This window comes from Panthera pardus, unplaced genomic scaffold (genome assembly GCF_024362965.1).
Source record: "Panthera pardus isolate Hobbes unplaced genomic scaffold, ASM2436296v1 HiC_scaffold_15, whole genome shotgun sequence".
In the NCBI taxonomy this organism is placed as follows: domain Eukaryota; kingdom Metazoa; phylum Chordata; class Mammalia; order Carnivora; family Felidae; genus Panthera; species Panthera pardus.
The window spans coordinates 13,279,314-13,303,223 of record NW_026526710.1 but is presented as its reverse complement, the minus strand read 5'-3'; the positions used below and the strand labels follow the sequence as shown (position 1 = coordinate 13,303,223).

The 23,910-nt window shown below is 56.7% G+C and overlaps 1 long non-coding RNA gene across 2 annotated transcripts; it reads right to left on the bottom strand.

Moving 5' to 3' along the window:
- Nucleotides 1-8,611: 8,611 nt before the first annotated feature.
- Nucleotides 8,612-22,939, bottom strand: LOC109277475 (uncharacterized). 2 transcript variants are annotated; one of them, XR_008422157.1, is made up of 5 exons: nt 22,733-22,939; nt 16,290-16,344; nt 13,379-15,429; nt 10,724-11,809; nt 8,612-9,948 (listed from the first exon to the last, which is right to left on the bottom strand). It is a non-coding gene; the product is annotated as an uncharacterized LOC109277475 (long non-coding RNA). The 2 variants fall into 2 exon arrangements; XR_008422156.1 differs by having other exon boundaries at nt 13,379-16,344.
- Nucleotides 22,940-23,910: the final 971 nt, after the last annotated feature.

Below are 23,910 nucleotides of genomic sequence, written 5' to 3'. Positions count from 1 at the left end.
GAGCATTAATCACAGCAGACGGAAAAGCAAGACTAAATTTTAATGAGACATCGCTGGGATGTCTTAAGCTGCATTTAAAAGCCCCTAAGCTTCCCTCGACAGGGGGACCCGCGTTACGCAGGGTAAATATTTACGGCTCCACCTGAAAAGCCGGGCCCATTTTTCATGCAGGATTTTAACAATATAGATCACGCTGCGAGTGAGACATAGAGGAAAATGAAACCATAGGCGGCCGCAGCGCCAGGGCCCTGAATTATGGATCCGAACCTGTCCCTAACTTCTTGTTTTTAATTAAAAAGCCCTTTTCGGTAATTCCATTAAGAGGCGGCAGTGGTTCAAGACTCTCCACCCCACCCCCACCCCGCCCCGACCCCCGCTCGTTCTCTTTAAATTATGAAATGTCCCAAGGGCTCCTTCCGGTTCAGGGGCTGGAGGACCAAGGTTAGGGGAGTGTCAGGATTCAGGAGGCCGAAGGTCAGGCCCAGCAGGGGCTCTGGGGCCTGAGCCCCTCCCTGCCATCTGCTTCTCCCCTGTCCCACACCTCAGCCAGACTCTTACCGTGCATCTGACTGCGTGCTGGGAGCTTCCCTCCCCATCATTTCTCTCGGTCCCCACGACGGCAGCGTGAGGTCAGGATGCGATGCCTTGTGCAGTAGAGGAAGCTGAGTCTCAGAGAGGGGAAGGGATGGGCCTAAAGTCACACAGCGAGTACGCGGTGCAGCTGGAACTCAGACCCAGAGCCACCTGCCTTGGCCCGCTGGTAGCACAGCACACATTAATTCGATAAAGGATGTCTGAGCACCTGTCCTCTCTGGGGACCTAGGCCAGAGCTGGGGATTCAGAGCTGAGAGATGAACGTTGCTTGCCCTTGAGGAGTATGCAGTACCCTCCCTGCTGCTTACGTGTACCTTGCCTCCTCCTGGAAGCCTTTCCTGACTACCTCTGGCATCACTCTTCCACCTGCTACCCAGACCCTAACCTCATATTCATCCACCCACCTGTCCTTCCTTCGACTCATCTATTCTCCCACCCAGCCATCCATTCATCCCGCCATCCACCCTCCACCCATCCACTCAGCTACTCACCTATTCATCTGTCCATCTTTCCACTCATCTACTGTCTCATCCATCCTTCCTTCCTTCCTTCCTCCCATTCCCCTCCTTTCTTCTTTCCTTCCTTCCCTCTATTCACTCTTCCTTCCCTCCATCCTTCCTTCCTTCCAGCCATCCTTCCACCCATCCATCCAACCATCCATCCACACTTCTATCCTTCCTTCCTTCCTTCCCTCTATTCACTCTTCCTTCCTTCCTTCCTTCCTTCCTTCCTTCCTTCCAACCATCCTTTGACCCATCCATCCATCCATCCATCCACCCTTCCTTCCTTCCTTCCTTCCCTCTATTAATCCTTCCTTCCTTCCTTCCTTCCTTCCTTCCTTCCTTCCTCCCATTCCCCTCCATCCTTCCTTCCATCCATCCATCCACACTTCTATCCATCCATCCATCCATCCATCCACTCACCCACTCATTTTACCCATCTACCCATCCACCCACTCATTTACCCATCCTTCCACCCACCATGTATCCAGCATCCATCCATCATGGAACGAACACATCTCAGGCCACCACTATGTACCACCCTTTGTGTCTCCTTCATCTGATTCTCATAGCACCTCTGCCAAGTAAAGTCTATCGTCTTCATTTTACAGATGGAGAAACTGAGGGTCTGGGATGTTTATGTTGCTTGTCCAAAGGCAAGGCAATGGAGAGTTATCTGCTGTTAGGCATGGTGACAAAGTGCGGGCCAGGAAAGAGAGGTCTAGCCAAATCGCATCATGTGGGTGGGCTCCCCGTTTCCCCTCTCCCACCACCACATGTGAGCCCCCCTTCCTCTCTTCCCTTGCTCCTAGGTGGGGCACTGGCTACCATGGCCATCCCTTGTCCTCAGAGTGGTGCAGGGAGAGGCAGAGCCCCCAACACAGGGCGCCTATTGTGCCCCTCCCAGGAGCACAGGCTCCCCATTGTCTGGAGGAGGCTGCAGGTGGGCTCCAGGCTGCTCCTGAAGCCCAGTGTCTATCATCTGGCTTTGATTGTCACCATTGTGCAGCCACAGCGGCCCTTTGTCTCTGACAGAGCCTCTCCCTTAGCCTGCCCAACCTTCCCCCACCCCGCTGCAGCGATTTGCACTTAGGGTGGTAGGGAGAGACGGAACAGGGGGTGGGAGAGAGCACTGGCCTGGAAGTCCAGAGACCCCGAAACATCACATCCCCTGAGAGGGACTCAGTTTCCTCCATCTGTAAAATGGATGGTAACTCCTGCCGAGCTTCATCCATATTGGAAACAACGGCAGGGGGATGTAGAGGTAACTAACTCTGTTAATCTCTTGCCGTGTGGCCTTGGGCAAGTCATTTGCCCTCTCCCAACCTGCTTCTACCTCAGGGAAGGGAGAACAAAGAAGACGTCGGTGTGAACAGAGAGAGCCTGCTCCTAGAAGGTACAGCATGCAAATGCTGGCCCCAGGCGTGTGCTGAGCCCAAATTGTCCTCTCCTTCGCCACTGGAGGCAGTGGACACCGAAGAGCTCTGTGCCCTGCCGTGCATTCTGCTGTTTCTGCTGCATTTCCAAGCCGTCAAGTCCTTTCTTAGGCCATCTCGCGTCTCAGCACAGAGAAGTTAAGCAATGTATGTGAAGTCACACAGCGAGAGGCTCACAGCTCCTGTCCCCAGCGCCTTCTCCCCCCGGCACAGGAGGCTTCGGCCATGCTGTGGGGCGGAGGCTGGGCAGCAGGTCTGTGGCCAAGGCTGGTCTGATGGGGGCACGTACTCCTGGCCTGATCGGATGCAATCCCCTGGTGCCTGCGACAGGCTCCACTTATCAGAGCAGATCCGGAAGTGGAGGGGTGGAGGGTCCCGGAAGCCCCACAGAGGCACCAGACTTAGAAATGGCCGTGCCGGGGTCTAGCCCGGGACGAAGGGCCCCACTGCTGCTGCCCCTGAGGACAAAGGGTGTTGCTGAGACACGTTCCCCTGTGTGGAGGGGTGACAAGGCGACCTGGAGTCAGCCCTGCCCAGCGGCAGGCACTCTGGTCTGTGTGGCCTCCGTGGCCACTCGGAGTTGGGGCATGGCTGGGTGGCTGGGCAGAGTGGCTGGGGCTGCAGAGGTGGGTCCATCTGTCACCGAGCTCTGCCAGCACCCAGTGCCCAGCGTGGATTCTTGAGCCTGAGGACGCACGGTCGCAGCCCCTCCCAGGGGACAGCACCGCCTGGACACAACAAGGTCACCCAACAGTGTCACAAGACACAGATGGATGGGTGTCGCACAGACACGCGCAGGTCACCCAGATGGTGTCACGAGACGCAGGTAGATGGTGCCACACAGCCACGTCCTACAGTCACGGATAAACAGTACAACTGGAACCGTGTCATCCCCGTAGATGCAGTGCCTATGGCCTCCCCCGCATGATTCCCCAGGCACAGTATCATACACAGGGGGGGACATACCCCATTCGTCACACGGGGCACATGTGGCCACGACCACACTCGTACCTTCACATTCTCCCTCACACCGCCTGTCCGGAGCCGAGAGGCCAGGACCTCTCAGAGGAATGCAGTCCTGGGTTTGAATCCTGGCCCCAACCCTCCTTCTGTGTGTCCCCCTTCCCGGCCTGGGTCTCTGTCTCCTCCTCTGGAAAAGGGAGAGGGAACACCACCCACCAGGTTACTGTAAAGCCTGAGCGGAAAAAAAAAAAGTGCACAGGGTCCAGCAGAGGGCTGGCATACAGCAGGTGCTTAATAAAGGTGTGCAGAAAGCAGAGCCTCGGGTGAGGCACGCGAGCCTCTGGTTGTCCGTGGCAGGCTCTGGACGTGAAGTCCACTGCATAGTCTCTGGGGGCCAGAAGCCCCTCAGGATCTCAGGGACTGGCCTCAGGCCGGGAGTGGCAGGGAGGGAGGGGGGGAGAGGCTGGTCTACCCACCCACTCACCCACTTCGAGCAAGGCCGAAGTGCGCCATGCGCCCTTAGGGGCCCGACCACGCCCATTCCCACAGGGGGAGGAGTCTATGGGCCAAGGGGATGTGCCCATGGGAAGCCTGTGCCCCCACTGACCCCACGCAGGAATCCAGGACCCCCGGTTCCAAGGCTTGGAGGGCCTCTTCTCACGGTTCATCTGAGGTCCCTCCTCCCAAGACAAAGCCACCACCAATGCGGGCACCCTCAGGCCCGAGGGGCAGTCAAGGTATGGCCACTTGAGGGGGGTCAGGATGGTTCCAGGTTGCCTGAGAGGCTGGTGTCTAGATGTGTGTGACAATGGCCTTCCAGGCCTGGATGCAGCCCGAGTTGGGAAGAGAAGCCTGGGGGGCTGGTGCTGGGGCCCCATTTACACCCTCATCTGGACCCCAGTGAGTATCACAGGCAGGTCTGGTGGGGGTCTGGGCCCAGGACCAGACACGGCCACCCTCAAACACTCTGTCTCCCAAAGACAGCAAGAAGCTCGTCTATCAGGAGCAACTTCCTGCAGCCAACAAGTGACATTCCAGGCCTGGGACTCTGTCTAACCTCAAGTCCCATCAGGCTCATGGCTTCCCAGTCCTGCCATGGGATCCCCCACCCCCACCCACATGACTGGGGATATCAAGCCAGAGAGCCCTGGAGCCTGCTGGTCAACCCAAACCTGGGTGCACAGCGGATGTGAGTCCAGAGTTGGTCCAGGAGCCCTGTGCCACTGCTGGACGGAACGGACGACTCCACCCGGCCCAGGGCTCAAGCTCATACAATCAGGGTCACAAGGAACCCTGCGACGCTCAGAAATTCCAACGGATCTGGGTTCAAATCCCAACTCCACCTGAATGTGTGGCATCCAGAAATCTAAAATGAGCCTCTCTGAGTCTCGGTTCTATTGGAAACTGGAGATAAAACCCGCCTCCCAGGGCTGTGGTTGGGATCAAACTTAACCATGGCTTTGATTTCTGTCTGTACCCAAAGCCTACACAGACGTCCTTGGCCAGTCCCGGGGAAGCGTTTGTTGAATGAATGATTTTGAAAGACAGTCGGACAAGTGGGACGGAGGGAAGCCCTAGATCTCTGCCCAGCCCCCAGCTCCGGAACCCCTCCCTCTGCACAGCTGCAGCCCCTTCCTGGGGTGGGGTTCGGGGGGGGAACCCCTGCCCCCACTCAGAGCCCCTCCCCAAGCCACAGGAGGCCCAGACACATGTTCGGAGGGGGCATTATCTGTGCTCAGTTGACTGTAAACGTTTAAGCGGAATTGACTGTGTACTCAGCCACTTTCAAACACAACTAATCTTCATCGGGGCGACGGGAAGTGAAATATGTTATTGTCGGCAGCAGTAAATTACCCGTGCCAGAGCCGGCTCGTGAGGCATTACGGGCCGTGGCCGGCGCACTCCTTCACCCTGCCGCCACCCGCCCGCAATCCATTACCACAAACGGCCCTGGTCACCTCCTCCCCTGCCCCAGGGATGTGGGGCCAGCTGCCGGCCACCCGGGCCCGGCTCCCACCCGCCCCGGGCAGCAGGATGGAAAATGGGCAGTGGGGCTCCCAGATGCCCGGACAGGAGCCGTGGGAAGACCCACGCCCAGCAGATTCTTGGAAGTTGGCGACCCGAATGGGAGACCTGGGCCCAGACAGGGAAAGGCATGGGGTCCCAAGGCCTCTTGGGCCTCGGTTTCTGCATCTGTGAAACGGGGATTCGTTTCCAGTTGTCCGTGTTTGCGAACCTCTTTAGAGAGTCTGGCTGAACGGAAGATTAACAGCTGGATTCTCACATCTGCTTCCGCATACTCAATCTGCCGCAGCACGTTGTTCTGGTTGACGTAGACGAAGAACACGAGGCCTCGCGCAGACACACAGCTCAGAAAACGGCAGCGTTCCGACCTCTCTCTCTCAGATCATTATGAGCGTTCTTTCTTTGGTACGGAAACAAAACTCCCCGCGAGGTCGGGTGTAATGTGGTACCTGGAAGCACATCCCTTAACTCGCACACTCTGAGAAAGTAAAACCCATCGGTCTCTTCCGCACTTCGAATGGATCTTTGGCTGATCTTGTGACATTACGTATCAGCCATTGGGAAAATAGCGGTCGGCTTGAGTTACGCAGCCCTGCCAAACGTTGGCATATGTCGCCATACAGTATCAGAGAGAGAGAGAGAGAGAGAGAGAGAGAGAGAAGTCACATTCTTTTCAGGGAAGACTTCAAGTAGGAAGCCGTCAAGCCCACGGTGGCAGATACAAGTTCTCCAAAACCCTAATTTTTGCTTGAAAGTCTAATTTTATCCTGAGCAACAAATCGGTTGACAGGCAACTTTATTCGTGTTTGAGAAAATATCTGCCACATACCGTTTGTCCGTTGGTCATCACTCCGCGTGAAAACGGCCTTCCGTGAAGAAAGAGGCCGGTGCCGCTCGAGACTCCAACAGTCACACAGTGTTTTTCTGGAGCAACCCATGGTAGGGCAGAGGGCTTCCTGGCCATCCTTCCTTTTCCGTCATGAGGCATATTTAAAGGATGCGAATTCAGGGGGCGCCTGGGTGGCTCAGTCGGTTGAGCCTCCGACTTCAGCTCGGGTCATGATCTCGCAGTTTTTGAGTTCAAGCCCCTGCACTGGGCTCCCTGCTGTCAGCGCAGAGCCGGCTTCGGGTCCTCTGTCCCCCTTTTTCTCTCTGCCCCTCCCCCGCTTGCGCTTTCTCAAAGAGAAACATTTAAAAAAAATAAGTAAATAAAAGATGTGCACTTGAAGGTTGAGATTTTTGTAAAAAAAAAAAAAATCAATAAATTTTACTTTTCATTAGGAGCATGCTTAACTGAAAGAGGCTTTTTAACTTTTAACCGAGAGAGTATTTGGGGTAAAGAAAGCAATGAGCTCCATTATGGTTTTATGGTTTGGTGCCCGTGGCCATGACATTGAGGCCAGCAGTGTATCCACCTGTTACTTTTACGGCATCAGTGCAAACACTAACACAGTGAAAGAGGCTCATAATGTCTTAGTATGATTATGAATGTGGTTTTGGTCTCAGGGGTAGCCTGAGAGGGTCTTGGGGACCCCCAGAGGTCTGTGGGGCACACTTTGAGAATCACTGATTCAGGATGATCAGCCCCAGGGCTGCCAAGGGTTCTGGAAGATGCGGCTGAAAAGACCTCCGTGAAATGCCCTACCTCATCAGGTACCAGCATCCTTCGCCCATCCTCTGGGGCCTCCTCCCCATTCTGGGGGCAGGTGTCCCCGGTCCCATGCCCAGCTCCTCCCTCAACCCCAATTCCGAGACTGCTAATGAAAACCTGTTGGCTCCTTCAAAACCCTCTTCAAAGTCAAGGTCTTCCTGATGCCTTCCTGAATACAAGCCCTCGGAGATCATATGTCCCTCCTCTGACTCAGTATCTCCCTCCCAGCCTCACCTTGTTCCCTGCATGCTGCCTCAGACAGACATGGTCAGCCCCTGAAAGACCCAGGTGATGCTTGGGGTGCCTGGGTGGCTCAGTCGGGTAAGCGTCCGACTTTGGCTCAGGTCATGATCTCATGATTTGTGGGTTCAAGCCCCATGTCGGGCTCTGTGCTGACAGCTCAGAGCCGGAGGCCTGCTTCGGATTCTGTGTCTCCCTCTCTCTGACCTTCTCTCTCTCTCTCTCTCTCAAAAATAAATAAACATTAAAAGACCCAGGTCGATCCAAAGGAATGATCTGGAAAGTGGGGCTCAGCCAATGGCTGGGGCTGATTAGTGACACTGGCTAACAGTGGTCAGCAGGCCAGAGGGCTCTGGGAGATCCTGCTATGAATCCCAGAACATTAGGCACACCCCCAGGAGCTGAGCACCAGGCACCAGCACCCTCGGGGCGGGGGGGATGGGCCAGGCCTGGACAAGAGGAAAGAGTTATACGTTCTTCAAGGACCGACCTGGACAAAACTGTGACCTTAATGAATATTACATTTACGGCTCTTCTTGTTGCGTGACCTTTGACAAATCACTTAATCTCTCTGGATTAAGTTTCCTCATCTATCAAATGAAAAGTTTGGGCCAGTTCCTAAAGACTCCTTACAGCTCCCAAATTTTCCAGGTCAATGATATTCATGGGCTAAGAGCCCATGATGTTGATATTTCAGCTTTGAAGGAGAGGAGCATTCACGATTTTTGGGCCACTGACAATCAAACGTAGCATGATGTTGACATTCAAATGTTGTGTAACATCACCCAGTGCGACTGCCATCAGTTTCTCATGCTAACGTATGAAAAGGCCCATTATGCTGACATCGAACACTCTATAACATCGGGGTCCAGTGCGAGCTTTGTACCGGTCATGCCAACAGCCCTGGGGTCCATAAACTGTCCCTTCGTGGAACTTTCCTCTCCAGGAGCCTGGATCCCCATGGCAGCCCCAGAGAGGGGCTTGGGGAGACTTCATCTGTCCCCATCCCCCAGAGTCTGTCCATTCTCTTACCAGAAGGACTGATGTTGCCTCAGCATAAGGCAAATGCAACTTGAACACAATCCCTGGGACTGCTCTTCTAACTGGGTTCTGCTTCCTCCCCAAATCCGTTGCCATAGCCCCAGTTCTTTTTTTTTTTTTTTTTTTTAAACGTTTATTCATTTTTGAGAGACAGAGTGTGAGCAGGGGAGGGGCAGAGAGAGAGGGAGACACAGAATCCCAAGCAGGCTCCGGGCTCCGAGCTGTCAGCGCAGAGCCCGACGTGGGGCTTGAACCCACGGACCCTGAGATCATGACCTGAGCTGAAGTCGGATGCTTAATCGACTGAGCCACCCAGGCGCCTCACTGTAGCTCCAGTTCTGCACGAGTTCCCTGCTTACCACTTTCCACCTAGGGCTTTGCCGGCTAGAACCTACTGGTGGAAGGGGGTGGGCATGAAGGAGACATCAAGGCTCTGGGGAGGGGGGGAGACCCACAAGGGGCCCTGGGAGGAATGTCCTGGGACTGTGGCCCAGCCCCTTTCTCCGCCCCCTTGTCCTGAGCGGTGGAGGCCAGGGCTCCGGGGCCGGGGCCGGGCCGGGGACTTTGTCACCACGGTGATACGAGCTCCACCTGCTCAGACCTCTGAGAGACAAAGCCCCCCACTGGCTTTGCCTCCCCTGCCTTTCCGAAAGAAAGAAAGAAAGAGAGAAAAGAAAGAAGAAAAGAAAAGAAATTCCTGCAAGTTGAACAATCCTTGTGTTGGATTTGGGAGATGTTATTCCGAGTGACAGACAAGGGCAATTATCTGCAATCCGCCAGCAGTTTTAGCCTAATTTCATTACTGCTGTGCAATTCTCCCTGAGCTGCTAGTCTATCAATGTCTCGCAGAACGGATTAGCGGGCACTTTCTTCATCTTCAAATGAATTTTAGCTGTCATGCCCTTGATGAATACAGCGGGGACAGGCGGCTGACCCGGACTGGGGAGTGGCCAGGGGGCGGCAGGCAGGCGGCCTCCGGGCCTGGAAGGAGGTGAGGCAGTGGGGGACAGACCAGTGAGGGGAGGCACAGGGAGGGGAAGGCACCTGAATGAGGCATCCAGCCTTCTGGGGACCTTCCGTGCCCAGGATTTAGGGCTGCCCGGGCCCATCTCCTGGGGCTTTGCACACTGTGCCTGCCATCCGGGGACAGCCTCCCAGCTCCCGGGCTGAGAATACAAGAGGGGGCTCTTTCCTCGATGCGCACGGCTGACCCCCCATCCTGCAGCCCTCTGGGTCACCCTGACACAGCACCCAGGCTCCAGAAACTTCAGCTTGAAGTCAGCCTCCCTGAGACACCGTGGACCTCACAAGAGCAGAGTCCAGCATGGTCTTGTCACTACTGTGTCCCCAGAGCCGAGCTCATAGGAGATGCTCTGTCAGTTTTCATTGCAGGACAAATGATTCTCAGTTTCTCCGCAGCTTGGGTCGGGGCCTGGCGTGGGCCTGGCACGTGGCAGGAGCCCAGGCGCTATTAGACGAACGCGTGACGTCACGGAGGCTGATTGGAAAGAGGGCGGAGAGAGGGAGGAAGGCAATGGGGGTCCAGAGCTCCTCCTATACGTCGAGCATCTCGCTTTGTGCTTTGACTTGGCTGACGTGGCCTCTCCAACGTCACAGAGGTGAAGTGCCAAGCCCAGGGCACAAGTCAGTTGGGAACTGGTGAACCCAGGCCTGTCCGGCCATCCTCTCCAACTCCCAGGGAGCACTGTTTTGGGAGCACTAGATGTGGCATGAGATTCTTATGGACAGGGGGAGGCCCCATGGAGAGAGGGGAGGAGCCCTGGGGAGAGGGCACGTGGGACCCTGTGTTAGCCACATGGGGTGAAGACCATGCCGGCTTAGGACTCCCTCGTCTCTACTCCCACCCAGAAGCTTTCTCCACCTCCCCTCCAAAAGCTTTCCAAATTCCCAGGATGGGGGCTATGGTGGGCTCTCCCCTTTTCCACCTGTCCCCGCGTTCTTCCCCATGCCCTGGATAGCTGACCTCCACAGGCTTCCCCCCCGCCTCTGGCTTCCAGGAGGGATCATCCCCTGCGAGGCTGGGAGGGGCGGAAAAAGGGAGGTTGGGGACACTCCTGCCCTGACTCATTGGCCGAGGCTGTGTCCCTTGGAGCCCACGGCTCCCGCCCGGTGGCACTCCCTCTGTGGTTCCCCAACTACCGGGCTATTGTAGCTCCATTTCTGTCCCTTCAGATCTAAGGGTCCCTGCTGTTCCCCGGCCCTGAGGGTCCGCACCTTTCTCCTCAGAACTCCCCTTCTGGAGCTCTCCTCACCTGTGCCCTCCGAGCGGCTCGCTGGGTCCTGCCGGGATGCTCACGGATGCAGGACGAGTGGAGATCTGGTCCACTGTGACAGTGGCCTCCGTTAGCCCCGCACCTGCTCCGGGCCGGGCACAGGGCTGGGCTGCGGGCGTCCACCGGCCCACTGAAAAAACTCTCAACCGCTGGGTCTCAGAGGAGGGCACCGAGGCCCAGAGAGGCCAGGAGACTGTGGGGGGCACCCAGCAGGGAGTGGGGGGTGGGTCCACCTGAGCCCAATCCTGCCCTTCTGACCACACTCAGTTCTGCCCCAACCAGAACCAGTGGACCTTCTGTGGTTCTTCACGAAGACCAGATGTCCTCGTTCACCCTGGAAAAGGCAGCCACGGCGGATCCTTTAAGCTCCCTCAGCCCCCAGCAGGCTGCCACGTCAGCAAAGGGAAGTGGAGCCCGAGAGAAGAGGGGTTCCCTCCACAGCGGCCGTCCCACCAGCCCCCTACACCCCCTGGGGAGCCTGCTCTCCTCTCCCCAGAGCTGCAAGATGAGGCTCAGATCTGTCAAAGCCGGGCTTCCCTCCCCATTTTCAAGTTCTGGTCCTTTCTCCAGGCACCTGGGAGACTCTCCCAAGTTTATCGATCGCCAGGGCAGCCTTGAGTCAATATGGTGCACTTTGCTAATTAATCTTTTCCAGATAATTGTGGAAAATTATTGGTTTGCGTGAAGCTGGGATAAGGGGCAGCCTCCGTCCCCGCCACGGCCCAGAGTGGCTTCCAGCAGAGCTCAGGGTACCAGCCCAGACCCTCTGCCCTGCCTCCCGCGCCTTACTGGCCTTTCTCTACCTTGAATCGGGGGCAATGGGCCCTGCTCCCCCCACCCCCTGCCCAGCCCCCTTCCAGAATCTTCAGCCCAAGACCCCCGGGCCAGCTCTCCCAGAGCTGCCCTGGGATGCAGGGGAAAACACTAGGAGCAGGGCTGGTCCCAGGTGCAATTCCCAGCTCCGGCAGTTACTAGCTGTGCCGCCTTTGGTGGGTTATTGAACTTCTCTGAGTCTCAGCTGAAGAACAAAATAGAGTTTGTCGTCTCCGCATCACCGGGCTGCTTCTAAAGACAAAACAAAAGAAGGCGTTTTAACACTGATTTACCAGGACTTCCGCAACTAATGATACCGACGCCCCCAGCGGGGGCTTTGCCACATTCCAGGTACCGCTCAGAATGTCTGAGGGGGGCTATCATTAGCCCCATTTTACAGAAAGGGAACCTGAGGCCCTAACGTTGCACAGACAGTAAGAGGCCGAGACTGAAATCCTGCCCGGTAGCCGGGATGCCGATCTTCGCCTCCCACGGTGTCACCGAGCTTGGCAGAGTGCCTGGCATACAGCCGTGTCACCGGGAACTAGTCCCCCACACGCCCCTCTCCAAGGCCAGGGAACACTAGCTCTGGGTGGCAAGTCCCCCACCCCGACCCCGTCATCAGGCTGCGGTGGACGCAGGGCCCTCCCCGACGCCCCATGGTCGTTAATCCCAACTGGACACTCCTGGGTAAAGTCCCCCGTCCCTTTAGGGCGTCTCCCTTTCTCCCAAATGTCATTTAACACACCACCTCGCGGGGCTGGAGATACCTGTTCCTAATAAACCTCTAAGACTTTAATGAACTAAATAGCAAATTACTTTTTTATTCAAGAATGAAATTTTATCATATTCATAATTCATATTTTATTTCAGACATCTGCTGCTGATTACATTACATTTAACTAAAATTAGATGATGCTCAGAATGCAATTAAGGATCTGCCAAATTCTTCGGCCCACCAATGCCGGCGGAGCTCAGCGGGGGCCGCTAGGAACCTAATATGTAATTAGGAGCTATTTTCTAGCTGTTTTTAAAGTCTGAAAATTAGCCGCCTTTATTAATCACACAGACAAATATAAAGTGGAACCAACGCTCGCTGAAATTTCTAAAAGGGATTTTTTGTTTAATTATACACCACGGAGCGCTGTGATTCCTTCTGCATGTTGATTTGTTGTGCACTGACATTTTGACAACTGGTTCTCAATTTGTCTGTCGTAGTTAGGCAACAACAAAGCCGACGGTAATACTTTAACTTTCAAAACCTTCAGTGTGCCGGGGAGAGGCAGAATGGCATTTCTCGCCGCGGGCCCCGCCGCACGGGCTCTCGAAGCCACGGGAGCCAAGACACGGGAAGGAGGGCAGGCCAGGGCCAGAAGGGGCTCAGCGGAGGAGGTGGGCCGGGCCGGGAGGTGGTAACAGCACAGGGCCAGGAGTCTGGAGGTGGAGAAGCCAGCCCAACTCTGCAGCTCGGCTCCTCCGGGGAAAGTCTTCTCTCTCCCTGGGCCTCACTCTCCTCCTGGGCACCCAGAGGGGTTTGGCGTTTGAGGTCTTTTTTTTTTTTTTTTTTAATTTTTAAAAAAAATCTTTGTTTATTTTTGAGAGAGAGACAGAGTGCGGGGGCGGGGGGTGAGGAACAGAGAGAGAGGGAGACAGAGAATCTGAAACAGGCTCCAGGCTCCAAGCTGTCAGCCCAGAGCCCGACGCGGGGCTCAAACTCGCGAACCGCGAGATCATGACCTGAGCCGAAGTCGCACGCTTAACGGACTGAGCCACCCAGGCGCCCCCGTTGTGCTAATTTCTGTGCAGTGTCACTGAGGTCACCTCACTGGACAGAGGAGGAAGCTGCGCCTCAGTGAGACTCGTCCCAGGCACAGTGGGCGCAGCAGAACTCAAACTCAGATCCAGCTGACTCGAGAATCCGTTGTTTTAACTTCACTGCTGTATTCACCTGCCTGGCTGGGCAGCCCCAGGCAGGGGCGGCTCTCCGGGCCTCGTTTCCCATCTGCGCAGCTTGGATGCGGCGAAGCAGCTTTGCAAGGCCTGGGCTTGCCACCCTAGCCAGCTGCCCTTGCCCGCTTGGTAACCGACCGTCCCACCTGCAGCACTGCTGGGGGCCGGGGAGGGGGGACGCAGAGGGGGTCATGGCACGGAGCGGGGTGGAACTCCTGGCTGGGTCCCCGGCCCCCGTGCAACCCCTGAGCTCGTTCCACGTCCCCTGGGCCAACACCCACCCACGAGCCCCAGGGACAGGGTGGCTGCCGAGGGGCCCATTCGACAACAATGACAACAATGACAACAATGACGATCAGAACAGCAGACAGCTTTTTCCTGGGTGCCAGCGCGGTGTCACGTTACTGCCTGCACTCTGCCACAAATCCTACGGGGCGGAGTCACGGGTGAGCTGGGAGGCTCACATTCTGGGTTCAAACCACTCTCGCCACCTCCCGGCTGGGGTGGCCGGCCTTGGCCGGGCCACCTTGCCTCTCTGCACCATTAAAGTGAAGATCCTGAGGGCATCCGGCTGTCTGGATTCTGGTGAGGACCGAACCACGTAATGGGTACTCAGTCCAAAGAAGCCTCAGCCAATGGAATTTACCTGCTACTACCCCATTTAACAGATGGGGTCACTGAGGATCGGTGGGGCAAAGTACTTGCCCTAAAGTACATATCGCTGAGCTGAGAACTTCACCCACGTGGTCTGATTCTGAATGCTCTCACCCCAGCCCCCGGATGCCTCCCCAGTGCCCACTGGGGAAGGCAGGAGAGGGGCCTAAAGACCCACCAAACTGGGCAGCCCCGTTCGGCCACCGTGGCTATTTCCAGGGGCCCCCCAATCTCTCACTTCCCTCCTGCCCCCTGGACGGGGTACCCAGCAGTTTTTGGCGGGAGTCGAGGCATGGTGGAGCCCACCGTGGGGGTCTTCTGCCCGCGCTGCCCCCAGGCCGGGGAACCAGCCCCCACCACCTGCCAAAACCCGTTTTCAGGAGCCAGCCCTTCATCCCCCTCCTGCCCCCAGAATCACCTGATAAAAATGCCAACGGAGAAAAGGAGGTTTTTTTGGGTGACAATGAAACTGTCAATAAAATCTCAAACGCGGGGATAGGCAATGACTATTTCACTTACTCTGACAGTTGAGATTTTGCTGGGGAAGGAAAGTGACAGGCATCTGCTGACATCAACACCACTTCTTTCAGAGAACAACCCACAGGAAAGGCGGCCCTGGAGACCTGTGTGGCCCAGATGCCGGCTGGGCTGGGGCTGCTGCGTTGTCAGAGGAGTGGGGGTCAGCACGGAGGAGAGGCCGGACGCCTCGACTCCATCGGCTCGTTGTTCGTCCCATGACCTCCCGCTCTGAGTGCTGACACGCACCGGGCTCTGGGCGAGGGCTGGGAGCTGAAGACGTGAACCGGGAAAATGCCTGCCCTTCAGAGTGTTAGGCGTTCTGTTGTGTCCCTCACCAAAAGACGCGGCGAAGCCCTGACCCCTGGTACCTGTGAATGTGACCTTATTTGGTCACAGCAGATGTCATCGAGGTAAGATCAGGTCATCAGCGTGGGCCCTGATCCCGTGTGACTGGTGTCCTTATGAGAAGGGGAAATGTCACGTGAGACGGAGACACGGGGAGAAGCCGCTGTGTGGCCACAGACGCAGAGAGTGGAGGGATGTAGCTGTGAGCCGGGGGATGCCCAGGACTGCCGGCCACTTCCAGAGCCGGAAGAGGCAAGGAAGGATTCCACTCAGAGTCGTGGAAGGAGCGTGGCCCTGCTGACACCCTGCTTTCAGACTTCCAGCCTCCGGAACCGTGCGAGAAAGTATTTGTGTTGTTTCCAGCCTCCCAGTCTGTGGCACTTTGTCATGGCAGCCCTAGGGCACTAATAGAAAAGGCATAAAAGACACCCAGGCCAACTAGGGAGTCAGCAGAGGCAGGAGACTGGTAAAAAAAGGAGTGTATCTGCTCCCTGAACAGAGGAGACAAATTGGACCCCCAAATCAGAAGGTCCCTCCAGGCACCCTGCTTATCTTCCCATCGGTCACCACCTCTCCATCTGTCCCTAATGCCACTGCTACCTTCTAGACGCTGCCGTCCCTCACTTCCCACTGCCCTTCTCCATGCATTCATGATGCCACAGCTGGGGGACTTTCCAAAGCACAGCTGTGACCTGCCCTCGGGTGCCTACTTCCCACCCTGGCTCCCCAGGGCTCTCAGGATAACCTTGCCTCATGTTGGCTCCGGGCACCATCTGAACACCAAACCACCTGGGGCTTCTCTGCACATGGTCCAGCACTGCTCGCCTCAGTGCCTTTGCTGCCTAGAACGCCCTCCTTCACCTCCCAACTCAGCCAAAATTCTGCCCAGGCATCTCCTCCTCCAGGAAGCCTCCCCTGATCCCATCCCCACACACCAGATGGGATGTGTCCCACCCCTTCCTGGGCTCCCAGGGTAACTCAGAACCTGTTGATCTTTACGGTCATTGTCAGTTTGCTTATCTGGCTCTTCCCTGTGAGCACTGGAGGGCAAGGATGGGTCTTGTTCACCCCTGGGACCCCAGTGCCAGGTGGTACGTCCCCTGGGTTCCGTGACCAAGAAGCATGCTCTGGGAAGCAATGTTGGCCCAGCCATTTAGACCCGGGCCAGACAGTCGCTTGCTTGTGAGATCCTGTGAGATTGTCCAGGGTAGAGGGAGAGAAAGTGGCTTTGGGGTCAAAGGGTCTGGGCTTCAGTCCCACTTACCAGCTGGCTGGCCTCGGGCACATCACCTCATCTCGCTGAGCCTCAGCATCCTTATCTGTGAAATGGGAACAGTAAGACCTATTAACTTGGGGTCTGATTACAGCGATTATTAATGGTTCCTGTCATTATAATGACGATTAATTCATTGTAATTGTAAGATATCATATGGGCTTCCATTTCCCAAATCCGTGGGTTCCTCAAGGCCAACCTCCCCGACCAACTCCTCAGAAAAATGAACCATACATGCGCCCCTGTGAGAGGGTCCGCAGTTTCTATTTGTCATTTAATTCTTATAACTCTTTACATCTTAATATGTTACCCTTCCGACTGGATGACCTCTCTGTTACCAGCGAGGATCGGCCCTTGAAGGGCTCAACAGTGGCTGCGTAGTCAATTTGAAGCCCTTACTGCCCACTCTGGACCTAATACAAATCCGAAACAATCTGGGCACCTGAGCTGAGGAGGAAACTGCAGGGTAGAGACTGCAAACGGGATTTGGAGTCGGGCAGACCTGTTTCCACCTGGTTCCTCCTGTAACAAGGCCGTGAGTCTGAGGACCAGCCGTTTCCCCTCTCTGAGCCTCAGTCTTCCCTTCTGCTAGATGAGCAGGTGTCTAACCTCAGTCTTGGGTTCCATCCAGCTCCCTTCCTTCCCGGTTGGGTGAGGTTGGGCATGCCCCACCACAACTCGGCCTCGGTTTCTGTTCTGGAGAATGGGGACATTGCCCGCCGCAGAGAACCGTGCTGAGAAGGAAGAGCGCTTGTGCATGTCAAGCCCGCCATGGGGAACGTGTATAGGGACCGATGGCTGTTACTTTATTGCACCACGTTTGATGAATGGCCAGACCTGCACCGCCCCACGGCCAGGGGCCCCCAAAGCCTGGTAAATGGAGCGAGGAAGGGGGCACAGACCGGTGCTGGGGGCGTTTCCTGTGCTGGGGGCCTTCCAGCCCAGCCCTTCAAAGGACTTTAGAAATGCTCTTTGTCTCCCCGGTGCCCTAGCTGCTGAGAGAGGGAGGGTTTGTGGAGGCCCCTCTTTCCCTTTGAGTGAAGAAAAGATAAGAAAGGAAGTGCCCCACCCCTTTCCAACCAAGACCCCAACCCCCACCCGTTCCCAAACCCAGAAAACCCCTTTGGAGGGCTGGGGCAGCCAAGTCTCCTAAGCCGAGCGGGGTAGCCTTCCCTACTGCAGGTGAGAGGGGCTGCTTTCTACTTTCCTCCTCCTCCTCATTCATTCATTCATTTGTTCGTTCACTCATTCATTCAGAAAACCTCAAGTTCTTAAGTGCCAGGTAGTGTGTTCGACTCAGGGGGGACAGCAGTGAGAGAGACAGCCGTGACACCTGCCCTCAGGGGGCTGGCAATTTACTGGGGTGACAGGTGATGTAACAACAGATGACTGCAGGGTTTGGAAATATGTCAAAGGGAGAGATGGGAAGGGGCGGGGGTGTTCCAGGAAGAGGAAACGGCAGATTTCTGCCATCATCATTGTCATCATCACCCTCATGGTCACCGTCCCTGCTGTCATCTGCCCGGCCCTCCCTATGGGACTCATGTAGCCCCATGAATCTATTTCCTGTCTCCTGTACTGGAATGGGAGCTTCTCGACGGTAGGCACGGGGTCTGGTTGGCCCCCTCCTCGGTGACTCAGACCAACGCCTGGCACAGAGTTGTTACGCAGTCACATTTGTTGAGCAAATACAGAGTGAATACGCAGGCACCGCGCCCAGTGCCCTACACCTGTTACCTGACTTAATCCCCACGTATCACCTTATGGGCTGATGGTCTGACAAGAGGCTGAGGCTCAGAGAGGTGAAGGGGCTTGCCCAAGGCCACACAGCCAGCAAGTGACAGAGCTGGGATTTGGACCCAGTTCTATCTGGACTCTTTCCCTCTACTGCTCAGGCCTGGAGTGGAGGGGTCTGGGGAGGGGGCGGGGCTGTGCAACAGACAGCAGGGCCCCTGGCACCCCCCAAAGGAAGCAGGTCTGAGAGGGACGGTACTGTGGGCTCCATAAATAACCCGGGTCCCTGGGCCCCGCCGGAGGTTTAGCGGGCCCGAGAGTGTGTGTGTAATACAAACAGCTCTAATCCCCTGTCAGTTAAACTGGATATCAGAGGAGACAAGCTTCCGAGCGGGGAGGCCTAATTGAATGGAATTGAAAAGGCGGAATGGGCAGCCGGGCCACGGAGGCGGGATGCGGGGCGAGCAGGCACGCAGGGCGGCAGCTGGCTGGGCCTCCCCTGCTCTGGTCTGGGCGGTGCTCCAGCCCCCCGCCGCAGGGAGAGGGGCTTGGGGGTGGTGGGGGGCATCACCATAGTGGGGGGGGCACCCCAGCCAGGGCACTCCGCCCCCGCCGGCCTCCCCTTTATCTGCTGGCTCTGCCATTTTCTCTCCATTGCTGACCCTTTTTCTGTTCCCTCTGTTATCTCGAATAATGTCACTGCCTCTTTAGAATCTATTCATCAGAGCAGAAAGAAGCCAATGCTGACTCTGATAAAAAAAAAAAAAAAAATACCATCTGTGCCTCCCGGGGAAGAGCTCTCAACCCAACCTCTGGCGCCCCTGCCCGCCCCCGCCACCCACCCGCCTGCCATTTCCTGGGGGTGCCGAGGGGTAATCAGATTCCGCCGGAGGCCGGGTGTCCTCCCACAGGTGGTGCTCCCACTCCCAGCTCACTCTCCAAAGCTAGGGGGAGACGGTCTCTGAAAGAGGTCTCTACCCGGGCAGTTTTCCATCCACACAAGAGTTTGATTTGGCCATGTGAATTTTTTTTTTTTTAGATAGGTTTCTCTTTATTCGCTGACGATATGTATTTTATCCAAAAATCCAGATTCTGAATTCTCTTTAAAAACTAGAGAGGAAGGTTGGAGGACAGTGGGTCCACCACCCACAGAGCAACAGATGATCGGAGCTTGGAGTCAAGGCGTGACGTCCTCCCTGCAGCCTGATCCTATGGCATCACCAGTCTGGTCTCTGACGGCTTGCCAGTATGGGGGCTCTGAGCGCAGAGGTTCCCCGATGTGGTGCCGAGGGGCAGGCGGAAAACCTCAGGGCACGTTTCAGGGGACTGGAAACATCTTCAGGGCGACAGCAGACCGAGGCCCAGAGAGGGCAAGCCACTTATCTAAGTCACACAGCATTTCAGAAATCTCCCAACTCGCGGACCATGTGTTCCTCAACCACGTGAGGCAGATGGGGAGAGAGGGGGTCCTGACTCTGGCCCACCGTGCCTCCCTTCCCTGCTCCCTGTCAAAGCCACAAAGACTCCCGTATCTGTGCCCGCGCTGTTGGGCCTCCGGGGAGTAGGCTCTGGGCGCCAGCAGGAGCTCTAGCATGGCCTAGGACGAGCCGGGACACGTCAGCGGCCCCGGCCATTGGAATGTCCCATCTCAGCCCGGCACCCTCAGACGGTCACGAGGCCTGGGTTCGGGTCCCGACTCTGCCACAAACGCACTGCGTCACCACGGGTCTCTGTTTCCGCATCTACAGAGTGGGGGTCCTTGCAGCTCTATCAGGGAACGTTAGTATCAGGGCTCCTATGTTGCTAACGGAGGTCAGGTGCTCAGTCCGAGGAGAGTCTCTTCTTCCAGGGTCACATCCCCAACTCCCAGACCCGTGACCGTCAACCGGTCTAGAGGCCACAGTGTGCGAGACACCTTAGCCAAAACCTGCCTCCTCGCCCTGAGTCCCGCCCGTCTTCTCCCTCCGGAAACAGGATGAGTCAGTAAAACCTAGCCTCACCTGGGGAGGAAAGTGGAGGCGGCCCGGGGCTGTGCAGCCGGACGCTGCTGGGGTCCCATCCCAGCTTGGCTGCCTCCGGGTGGGGTCACGTCACTTCTCTGAGCCTCAGTTTCCCCATCGCAGATAATAACGACGGCTCCCACTGACTGCACGCGCCAGGCTCCGGGCTCTGTGTGATGTGCGTTGTTGCCTGGCATTTCCACTTGGCTCGCAAGGAACCTGAGGCTCAGAGAGGGCGTGTGGCCAGCCCGAGTGGCTAGAGGTGATCGGCCACGATCAAGGCCAGACCTGCCTGACCCCAGAGCCATAAAATAGTGATCACTGAGAAGAGGAGAGCCGTACTCTTCTTCTCAGTAGAAGAGTAAAAGGGGCATGAGGGCAAAGCTCCAGGCACAGGAGGGCACTATTATTTCTATGGATAGGGAAACTGAGGTCCAGAGAGGGCGAGATACCTGCCTAAGCTCCCACAGCAAGCCGCCTTGGTTTTCTCCTCACAGCTGGGGTGTCAGAGGAAGGGCACTGTATTTGGAATCCAGAGGGCCCATCAAGGCATACCTTCCACCTCTGCTGACTTCATGGCTCACAGCAGGGACCCCCCTCACCCTGGGCCTCAGTCTCCTGTAAAACGGGGCCCCCACGCTTTCCTCAGAGGCTTTGCGGTATAGGTGGAGGGCAGTGGGGTGAAGGCACACAGAGCCACAGGCTGGCATGTCCGGGAGGGCAGGGGCAGCCCTACCAGTCACTGTCTTCCCAGAGCTTTGCCCAGCTCCTGGCACTTACTAGGTGCACATTTAGTATTTGCTGAATGAATAGCATCCAGGGGCCCAGGGCCAGCGCCTGCCTGCAACCTTGGGCAGTCGTGGGGAGGAGGGCAGCTCCTTTGTCTCCAGGCAGGGAGGATGCCCGGGAGGCCCGAGGGGTCAGGTTCATCCCAGGTGCCCCCATCAGCATTCAGGTGATTCCTTCGCCTCAGCGAGTACATTATGCAAATGCCTCGAAATGGATGTTTTCCTTATCAGATTTAAAACACTGTATGAGAACAGACTCAGTTAATCTCCTGAGCCGGGGAGGGGGTTTGGCAGAGCAGCCTGTGATAGAGGCCCGATTCCCGTCTCTTCCCCTGTGTGTGTGGTTAGGCAGCTCCCCTCTCTGGTAGCCCACGAGGGTGGTGAGCATTGCGGCATTTGGGCCCCCCCCCCATCTCTCCCTGTTGCTGGAAGGGGGTTGAGGGGCAGCCCAGGAGGACAGGAAGGGCCTTTCTCTGTCCCTCGGGCTGTGGCCCCCCCTCCCCGGTTTATAGGAAGAAGCACACCCCCGAGGGCCTCCCACGGGGCCATTTCCCTGCAGCCGCATTTGTCGGCTTTACGGTGGGGAAAGAGAGTAAGACTGAACGGCTCGGGTTTGATTTACTAGCTTGAGCCAGCGTACTCGGGGCCCAGTGCCCCTGGCCCTCAGTCTGCTGTGCAGGATGGCCTCTGAGCCCCCACTGGCAGGTGCAGACCTCTCTCCCTTCAGTGAACAAAGACAGGCGGGGGCCGACCGTGCGGGGAGGGAGGTGGTGTCCAGCCTGATGGATGGCGTTCAAGGCTGGCCCTCTTTGGTCCGAGGCCTTAGGCGAGTCACTGGACTTCTCTTTGGGGGAGTGTGTGTCTGCTTCTCTGCGAAATGGGAGAATTTCCCCAGGCCCGCAATCCAAGCGGCTCTAAACCCCAGAAGCTCGAATTCATCTGGAAGCACAGCCAACATGGGCGATCTTTACCCTCTCCACACCTTCACCTCTGGATTCTCCATCCACAGAACACAGGGTGTCTGTCCCTAAAAACCGCAAATTCGTCACATTTGGCCCCCCGGGGCTCAGATAAGGGCCTGTGGTCCTCCTTCACCTGTGGGAATCAGTGATTGAGACGCCTGAGGGGTTTAGCATACAGCCTGGCATTTTGCATTTGAGGAAACTGAGGTCCCGAGGGAAGTAAGTCCCTGCCCCAGGCTGCGAAGTGGGCAGATGAGACGGATCTCTGGACCCCAGGTAACGGTGCTCTTCCTGTGATGCCCCAGCGGGGAGGAGAAAACCAAAAGGTGGCCCACCCTGTGACCCTGGGCAGGTCTGTCGCCCTCTCTGGGTCTCAGTTTCCCATCAAGAGCAAGTGAGACACCGGACTGTGTGATTTCCAAGGGTCCCCCTGACCCTGACACTTTTGGATTCTAATTACAAACACCTGGCTGGCGACGGAGACTAGTGCCTCTGCTTCAGAGAAGCCTTTTGAGAAGACACAGGTGTGGTTCTTGTTCAACCCAGGGCCCAGTTTTCAGGGGACGGTGGCTCTCCTGAGACGGGAGAACCCGTAGCGCTCTTCGGCAACACGGTCACTTTGCCGGTTGGCTGTGTTGGCCGGACCACAGGGGGTCCAAGCTGTGGGCAGCAAGGACGGCCGAGGGGGCAGCGGGGGTGAGCTGAGCCGGTGCCTCCAGGGCAGAAGTGACATCTCCGTTCTGACAACTAGGCAGGGAATGGACAGGGGGCTTTGGGAAGTCCCTGGTCATCTCCTGGAGAACAGTGCACAAGAGGGGCTCTGAACTCACAAACATCTGGCTTCAAATCCCGCTCTGTCGCTTGCTTGCTGTGTGGCCCAGGGCAAGTCACTTCCCTTCCCTGGGCCTCAGTTTACTCATCAACAGAATGGGGACAAGGGTGATACCTACCTATCTGACTCGAGCGGGTTCACAGGGATAAAGCAAACAGCACCAGGCACCACGCCGGGCGTATAGCAGGTGCTCAGCAAGGCCGGCTGTTAGCAATTCAGGAGCTGACCGGGAGGGGCCACCGGGAGGGGCTGGACTCTGATGGACAATGCAGACGATGGGACGTTCTGCAGGATAGCCGGCCAGGCCTCTTGAGTAAACCGTGTTATGGAGAAAAAAAAAAAAAAAAGGGGGGGTGTGTGAGAATTTAGGGCCATTACAGCCAGATGTGTGGTCCCGGACAGGATCCTGGACATTTGGGGGACAATTAGGAGGAAATGTGACTGTGGCCTGGGAATTAGGGTACAAACATATTGTAGGCATGTTGCTTTACCCCTCTGGGCCTCCGTTTCCTCATCTAAGACAGTGACTGGGCCTGGCACACAGTAGGGTGCTAAGAGACAGCCAAGGGGCTGGACCCGACCAGCTGAAAGCCAGCAAAGGCTGGGGAAGGGGGTGCCTGCTCGATGCTGTACCCCAAGCTAGGCGCCTTACCAAAAGCTCTTGCCAGGGAGCTGAAAGAAAAACGGAGCCCTGGAGAGGCAAAGGGGCTGGCCCAAGCACCCTGGGATGGCCAGCAGGGGCCCGACCGTGTGCCGACCCACAGCCAGCTCCCCTAACTCGACAGGCTTCTAGCCGTCCGCCAGGAGAAAATCCTCCCCAACAGAGAGCACAGGCGCAGACCACAGCAGCTACTCTGTCTGCCATGAGTCACAATATTTGCTGCCTGTCTCCCAACGTGAGACCTCTGCCAGACCCAGGGAATTGTGAACTTCAGGCCGTATGGGTGGGTGTTAACTCCATGGTAGGCTGCAGAGGCTGGGAGCGGCTCCAAATGCTGACTTGAGAAGCTGCTGGCAAAGAGGGAGCTGGTGTTTAGGTGACCACCTCTCCCGGGAGGGGGCCGGCAGGGAGGCTGGAAAGCCAGCAGGCGTGGGCCGGGTTTCTCCAGCAGCGACCCCCGGGGTCTCAATCCAGGCGGTTTGGACACACTGGGCTGGGCCCTTCTACCGGACTCTGGGCACCGTTCTGAAATGTCTGGGCTCTCTCTGAGAGACACTCCATTTTTTGGCACAGGACAGTGGTAACAACGGGAATTCACAAGCACCTACTATGTGCCAGGCACGGTACCAAGGAAG